Genomic DNA, 8,705 nt, shown 5'->3' with positions numbered 1-8,705 from the left:
GGAAAAGAGCTAAAAATGTAATAAGAAATATAGTTATCATCCTATATGTCACACCATGATGAATTAACACCAAAATGAATTAATTATTTTGGAGTCGTTATCTAATAATTAAAAAAATTAGAGATCATAAAAAAACATTGATTTATTCAGAGATCCTGTACTAAGTTAATTATGATTAATAAAAGATAAGCATCACTTTTACCGTTTCATTTATGATTAAAAAAGGATATATTTTTGAGCTTATTCGTGATTTAATAAAAATAAGATATCAGTTCTTAAAAATAAAAGACTCATTAAAAAAATAATGATAATCCCTAACAAAGAAGATTTTGTTGAAGCTAAAATTTTTATATAAAAAAAAACCATTACTTTAATCCCTAATTGTAGGAGATTTCATCGAAGTTAGGTATTTTTACAAAAACTATGACATCAATCTCTAATTGTAGGAGATTTCATCAAAGTTAAGGAGTTTTTATAATAATCATTATTTTAATCCTTAATTGTAAGGGATTTCATCAAAGTTGAGTGTTTTTATAACAATCATGGTGTTAATCTCTAAATGTAGGAGATTTCATCAAAATTAGGTATTTTTATTAAAAAAATTATGATAATAATCTCTAATTGTAGGATATTTTATCAAAATTATTAAAATAAAACATTGAACCCGTATCTACGCTGAAAATAAGTTTTGGCCTATTCCTTCAAAAAATCTATAATTTACTAATTATTATTTTTTACTTTATAAAAAGAAGATATTTTTTTGTATTTTGAATATGTAGACCAATAAGTCATTTAACCCGGGTCAAGTTTTTAATGGGTTTAATAATGTTATTAAGCTAAAAATATACATGCAACAAATATTTTAAAAATAAGTCAACACAAATATTTTTTTCATTTTATAAAATGTTAATTCATGCAAAAAAAATATTTATTTATTTATTTTGTAATGCTAATATTTTTTTCATTTTATGAAATGTTAATTCATGCAAAAAAAAATTGTTTATTTATTTTGTAATGCTTGGCCATGAAGTAAATTAAAACAAACTGATAAAGAAAATTTTATGATACCGCTTTTATTTTTTTTTGGTTTATCGTTTCGTGTTTAACTCATGCTGAAAGAAACGAATCACCCACATGCATAGTATTGCTTCACTAATTAAACCCACGATCATCCCACAGCTACACACATCTATAGAGTCATCTCCATGAAGGTGTGTTGAAGTGTAGGTTCTTCTTTTGGTTGTTATGCAGAGGTTTGATTCCAGTCTTTTTGGAGATTGATAGAGAGGTTCACCACACTCTAGTTGATTTCCTCGGATGTTAAACATTGTCTTGCACCATTGTACACGATAAGAAGTTTATGTCCGGGTTCTCTTAGATTGCTTGAATCAAATGTTTGGTTTTTGAGGTATGATTTATATCTTTTCCTTTGAGGTTATGATAAGGTCTTGTTCATGGTTGTTCTGATATTCATGGTTATTCAACCTTTGGAGCATACATTCAAGATTAGAATTTGACCTTAGAAAGATTATTCTATCAGTAATGTATCACCAGCTAAACATTTAATAATTGATTTTACTCTTACATAAAGCTTTGAATTCAAGTAGAAACATGTTAATTATATAATGGCACAAAGTATACATGTCTTAATCATTCCACTTCAAGGTTTGAAGGTGAATGCTAATTAGCATCGATATTCTCTTGATCCTGGATTATTGATTCTACTCCATTGGCAAGGGAGGTTGTGCCTGGGGTTTGTCACTGCATTACAAAACATCGTTCTTGTCTTGCTGGGCCTGGTCTTGCGGGGACCCTAAAAAAGCGTGGAAGAATTTGTAGAAAAAATGCAACCATGGAAGGTGGACTTCATTAGCATTAATTTGGAGTCTTTGAAAACCATCTCCATAACAATGTTTGGGAGATGTTAGGCAGTGTCCAATCTAATGATGTAGCGATCGAGCATTCTTCTAGTGGTTGGGGAGCTGGAGCTATCTTCTTAGTTGCTTGCCAAAACACATAATATTCTGGGTTCCTAACTGATACCTAGATACAAGGTGTTCTAGTTCAATAGATAAAGCAACCAATCCCCCATGGCTGTTTAGTTACCATAACTTTCAGAACTGCAACACGTTTTCCAACTGATCAGCTCGGTATGATATGGCCTCCATTCGCAAGCTTTATTTTCTAAATATGCATGCATATATTAAATAGTTTAACAATTTATTTTCATACATTCGAACATTCGTTTCTAGAACACACAAAAATCAAGTTACAATCTATTCAATTCCAAAATCGCTCTTGGCTAGCTTCCTTTATATCCTACACACTAGATTAATGAGACTAGTTGATGAAAACTGCTACCACAAAAAGTTAGGGGAGCTTTGAGGTTTACACAATTTCTAAGAAAAATAGAATGAGACATGCAACCAAACCCACTGCCTTCTTGGCATGCCCGAGTGCCTATACCGCACCGCCATAGTATGACTCAATCATTACCTCAAATTTGCAGGTTGGAGTAGATGGATCTGTCTTAGTGATTGTCGAAAGGTTTGGAAACTTGCATGCATCGTCAAGTTGATTTTGTATCTGGAAATAACTGTTAAATGCATATGAGATGTTCCCCCTAGCATCCAAATTTCCACATGAAGTCCCATAACCAAGCCTAGTGCAATCAGCTAGTCCGCAGGCATAACTTACACTTAGTGGCACTTGGGGGTCATCAAGCTTGGCCGATGGCTTCATCACACACCATTTACGCTCCAGGTAGCTGACTCTTCTTGCTGGAATTAAAGCTTCTGTATTTGTTGTGCCAAGGTTGAAAGCATATTTGGGCATTCCATCAAATGTAAATACCCCCTAGTGCCGTTCGAAGTTCCCAAGATCAACACTTTTGGCATCCTCATCAATCAGACTAAACAAATAGGCATTAATATCAGCATTAGGCTTTAATGGAGTCCCTTTCCCACTGGAAATATTTTAGTTAAGGAGTTATTGATACTTCAAGTGCAAAATAATGATATAAAACCATGATAAAAATGCACTTTTAAGTACTAATCAGCAACATATCTGTACAAGAATAATTTGATAAGTTAGACAAAAAGCAAATTAATTAGTGTCAAGTCATGCCTATATTTCTGCACTTGATGTCAAGTTTTCACAAGACAACAAAATGGCAGAAGTCTATGGAACCCTTTTATCTTTCTTATAAACCTCCAAAGATTTCATCACCTCTATCTAGACAAAATAAAATTACACCAAAATCGTTGGGTACACATTTCATGTCTAAAGGCATATAAGAACCTGTAAATCCAAGATGGCGACAACAAATTCCAGGACATGCAAAAGATGCATGCCCATCCAATATGCTAAAGCCCATCATTTCCATACCATACATTTAGAAAGGATGAATGTTCGAATTTTTTTTTTCAGACAGATTATATCAGCCAAATACATAAAGATGCCAGTGCCATTATGTTAATGATGTCTCCCATAGTTAACACTACGTGCACTTGCTTTCAAGAGCTTTTTTTTTTTTTAGAGGTGAATTTCAGGACAATTTCACATTCAGGGTAACATAAAATTAGCAGAAAACACAAGTGATTTTATTGACAAATGGAATCTATTCACATCTGATGATATGAACAGTGATAGAATGATGTGAACTGTATTTCTGGATGTTTAAATATGAGATTTCTACAAGAAAGAAGTAGAGCCACTAACATCTAGTGTAACTGAGGATCAAAACAAATGGGACCACAAAGTTCAGTCCAACTAATATGATCCCATACCATTAATATTCTGGAGGAAATTGTTAAGAGTTGCTGGCTCCAGATTTTAGTTTGATTGTTCTATTGCTTCTTTCTTTTTTTGGAATTTTGCAGGCAAGGTTACCTGACTTTGCTTTGCATAGTTTGCGGCCTTTTTGACACTTTGATAGTTCAATTCCTATTCCAACATTACATTTTATAATCAAAATGTACAATGAGAAAACAAGAAACTTATGAAAACAGAAGGCCTTTTGGGAACCTAAATCAAGATTGCACCCAAACTATGAATGTTAGAGCGCAGAAGAGTCAGAAAGACCATGATGCTTCCCTCAATCAAATTTATGTTTGTCCGATGCATCGTAAATTATTCCAGTTCATTCCTTTCATGTGAACCAAAACCAAGACAAAAAGATAAGATTTCATATTCAACTTTTTCTAGACCAAGCACCACCATCTAATGGGCAAGATTAATTGAAGAATAGGGCATGGAATCACCCAGGACATGCAAGAAACCATGACTGAAGAATGGGACTTAAAGTTCACTGGAAGAAGGGACCTGGGATTCGGCCAATACCTAAAAGGTGCAACTTGAACTCCATAACACATTTGCTGATAAATGAGCTAGACAGTAGAAAATCTTCAAATATTTTGGAGAGTATAATCGGAAGTCTTTAAAATCTCTAAGCAGGAACCAAGGCAAGTGACTAACTTTCATGCAATAGAACCCATAAAATCACTTCTTGGTGTAGCAATTTCAAGATAAACTAGGAATCCCCAATATAAATAACTTATAAAGAAAGATAGAGAAAACAAAAGGCTATAAAATAAATCATGGTAAGACAAATTCACAAAAGTGCCAAACATCAAACACAACCCCCACAATTACGTAGCCAAGTTAAGTTACCTTCATCGAGTTGTCTCTTGGCTGTATCAGATAAAAACATATAGCCAGACAAGAATTAATTTGTTGGTGTTAACATGATGATAAAGCACAGTCATTTAGTCAATCCAAATTCTAATTGAAACCTCTTGGAGTTATGACTGTGCTGTCCGTAATAAATCAAGAGGGACCACAACAAAATGTGCAGATAAAATCTGTCACCAATAACAAAAAGACTTAAGTTAATTCAAATTCTAATTTAAATCTTTTGAAGAACATGACATTGTTTAGTTAGTCTGCAATAAATCGAAAGGGACATCAACATACTGTACAGATAAATCCGCCAACAATTAAAAGAGAGCTTTAGACATTATTATAGATCAGTTTCAATGAGGCAGGCAGAGAAAAGGCTCTCAAACTGATGAAGACAAGATATAATGACATCCCAGCATCTAACTTACTACATCTAATCTTGAAATTTCACGCCATTTGGAACTGGCATAACTGAACATAAGACCAGGCAACACCCTTACCCTCCGAACAATATTTCTCTCAACAACCACAAACTAAAAGATAAATTATCACAATAATTGCCAACAGTTCAAAGGAAGGAAAACAAACAATTAATTTCAGCTAATAATCTCAATTTCTTGTAAACCAAGTCAGGAAACAAGACACACACACACACATGAAAGCAAGAGTAAATTTGACCTGATGTTGACATTATTTGAGGTGACATGTGCGGAGACATTTTTGGAAACCCATTTCTCAGCAGCCTTCATGCTACTAGCCAGAGTAGCAAGCATGTCATTTGGGATACCCACCATGACCTCAATCCCAGTCTTACCAAGAGCTTTTAGAGTATCATAATCTGCATCAAAAAGCTTAACCTTTTGGATCTCGTTTTCCCTAAGCAGCCTCACCATAATTGTTGGATCCAAAGGGTAGGTAGCTTACATTCCCCAGTTGGCACCTATGGTCATTGCACCACTCACTATTGAAAGCAATGAAACTAATCCAATAGCCACATGATACAACCGCATCTTTCCTTTTCTTCAAACAAATGAGCTAAGCTTCTTTTTGAAAGTGACGACGATAACAATAACAATACAGGACTGGAGTAGATAGTGATGACAACAATAATACAAGATATGCGTAGGGATCAGTCTCTAGTTAAGAGACAAATCTTACAAGCAAGCACTAAAAAAGGGAATTAATCTTTCAGAGGCAAACCAACTATAGAAACCCCAGATGCGAAAGCAGCTAGAAGAGTAGGAGGCCCATCAAATCTAGTTTTGATGAAAAGGATAGGTATATAAGTGGTCTTGATTACAAGTAATAGTAGTAGTAAGTATAACAATAAAGCAACAGGCTTTAAAGTACAACTTTAACATCTAAAAACAGAAATATTGGAATTAGCAATAATATGTCTTCCTATGAATCACAAAAGAAAGAAAAGAAATGGAGTTGTCAACTTCAGTTGAAATCATCAAACAAACTAAAATTGAAAGGGAGAGAGCTTAAGTGATGAGAAGGAGATTAAGCTAAAGTAAGGAAGATTTTGAATAAAGAAGCTGGTAGACAGAAACAGTAACAACTTGCATTAGTGGTAACTAGGAACCAGATTCATAAATAAGAGAAGATTAAGCTAAACAAAGAAAGAAGGAAAGATTGTGCGTAAAGAAGTTGGGAGACAAAGAGAGTAGCAACTTACATCAGTGATAACTAGGAACCAGATTCATAAATAAGACAGCGCACTGAGTGCAAAAAACAAAACTCGAACAAACAAAGCGAAAAGTTGGGGTTTATTAAAGTGCGAAAGAAAAGAGGGAGAGGGGGAGGTGTAGCCAGGAGGACTGTGAGGTCATGAAGAAGTTAAGAATTCTGCTCCTGTTGAAGCAGACAGTATTTTATTAGCTAAGCTAAAGATTGAACTTGTTAGAAGAGTTGAAATACTAAAGCATCAAAAAGAAAGGCAGGGTCCTTCCTCCATACAAACACTACCACGCACTCACTGACTAACACCTGGCCTGCAACTAAACAAAAGTTGAGAGAGAGAGAGAGAGATATGAAGTGTCGTCACATTAACATATGAAATGAAAACAAAAAATGAAATTGTAAATTATAAATAAGTCCTTGTATTTTATTGAAACTAGTTAATTAGTTCATGTAGTTTCCCGATCGACAATCCTCGGTTCAGTAACTTTTAGTTCTCTGAATGAATTCTTTCATGAGAAAACTTTCCCACATTACCTGTCTCTCCTTTAACCTTTTTATTTTTTAAAAAATAAATAAATAGATAGATATATGGATTAGAAATATAGTTTATAAACAATAAGGACTAATTAATTCGTCTCGTTAAACTTAAAGGACTAGATTATAATTAACTCTTAATAGATTGAAACAAATTATCTTGAGGCGGGTGTCTGTCTGTAATATTGGCAAGATAGGATTTGGCAGCCACCTTTGTTGCATCAATGTAATGATAATTTGGTCATTCATCTCTCCAACGACTACTTTCGGTGGTCGCATATCCTTCAGAGTTGGTCATTATCTAGCTGGGTCTGGACCAGATCTTCTTGTTCAGACACCAAACCCAACTATTTATCGTAGTCCAATTTGGGATCAAATCTAATCTTGTTTCAGTGGGTCTCTTTTTTTTGTATTTTAATTTTTTTATTTATATCAAATTATTTTTTTATGGTTTTATATTGTTTTAATATATTGATATTAAAAATAAATTTTAAAAAATAAAAAATATTATATCAATATATTTTCCAATAAAAACACATTGAAAAACAACCGTTATCATAACATCAAACAAGCTCCTAGTTAGTTCGTACTGGGATCAGGTTGAAATTTTATTTAATATAAAAAATAATATTTAAGTATTATGTAACCTATACAATTTACACCTCATCATTTGAACTTTTAAAGCTTGAGCATATACTAATATCTTATTTTTATTTTCCATGAAACAATTATTTAAAGCTCGAGCAATATAGAAATAGAAATGAGATATTGGTATATGCTCAAGCTTAAAAAAAAAGCATTTTGAGGCACACCAAACCTTTAATAATTCATCAAATATTATCCAAAAATAATAATTAAAAGTGACATAAATGATTTATGACTAGATGTAACCAATAATTAGAGCTTGACTTATTATATATATTGACTCATTTTATGTATATGACTAAATGTACTCAAAATGTTTTTTTCTAAATACCGCTTCATCTTTACTTATAATTATGGTTGTCAATTACGTTTCATTTTATTTAGAATGCCCAAAACATTTCATGTAAATTCAAAAAATGAAACAATTTTCTTCTTATTTTAAATCTCAGTCCGTTCTGGATTTTTCAGCTAAATTTTGGTCAGAATATATCGGTTTCATTTCATATATTTCATTTCGGTTTTAAAAAGCCATTGAATCAAATTGAACCTGGTTTAATTTAATTAATTAAACCACCCAAATATAAAAAAGTTCTTTTCCATAACAATTTTCAATAACAATGATATTAATAATAACACTGATAATTATTATTATTATTTTCATTAAGAATGATATTAATTTTTTAAAATTAGATTTATCACTAATATATATGATTTATATTCATGTTGTTGTTTTTTCATATTTATACTTTGTAGAAATTTGAACAAAATAAGGGATTCTTTAGATCCCATTACTTTAAGTTAAACATTTATGTAAAAACATTGACCTGACTTTATATTTAAAATATTTGTATTAAAATATTTTACTTTCATGATATTTTGATATTTTGTTTAGGTTGAATTATTTTAAGTTAAAAATTCATTTAATCTTGACTATTTATATATATTTTAAGTTTTAAAATTATATTTGTTTGATATTGTGTTTATATTGCATAATTTATAGTTAATTTATCTTGAATTTGAATTATGTTTGTTGAGTGTGTGTGTGTGTGTAGTATAACCCCAAAATGACATATAGAAACATTCTGAAACTGAAACATTCAATTCCAAATAAAAAAATGAAACACCCAATAAAATGGAATTGACAACTTTGCAGATGATTA

At 32.0% G+C, this 8,705-nt stretch overlaps 1 pseudogene; it reads right to left on the bottom strand.

Moving 5' to 3' along the window:
• Positions 1-2,201: 2,201 nt before the first annotated feature.
• Positions 2,202-5,573, bottom strand: LOC105115156 (glucan endo-1,3-beta-glucosidase 6-like; annotated as a pseudogene).
• Positions 5,574-8,705: the final 3,132 nt, after the last annotated feature.

This window comes from Populus euphratica, unplaced genomic scaffold (genome assembly GCF_000495115.2).
Source record: "Populus euphratica unplaced genomic scaffold, PopEup_1.0 scaffold1038.1, whole genome shotgun sequence".
NCBI lineage: Eukaryota > Viridiplantae > Streptophyta > Magnoliopsida > Malpighiales > Salicaceae > Populus > Populus euphratica.
The sequence above is the reverse complement of the archived record's forward strand: the minus strand, read 5'-3'. Positions and strand labels throughout refer to the sequence as shown.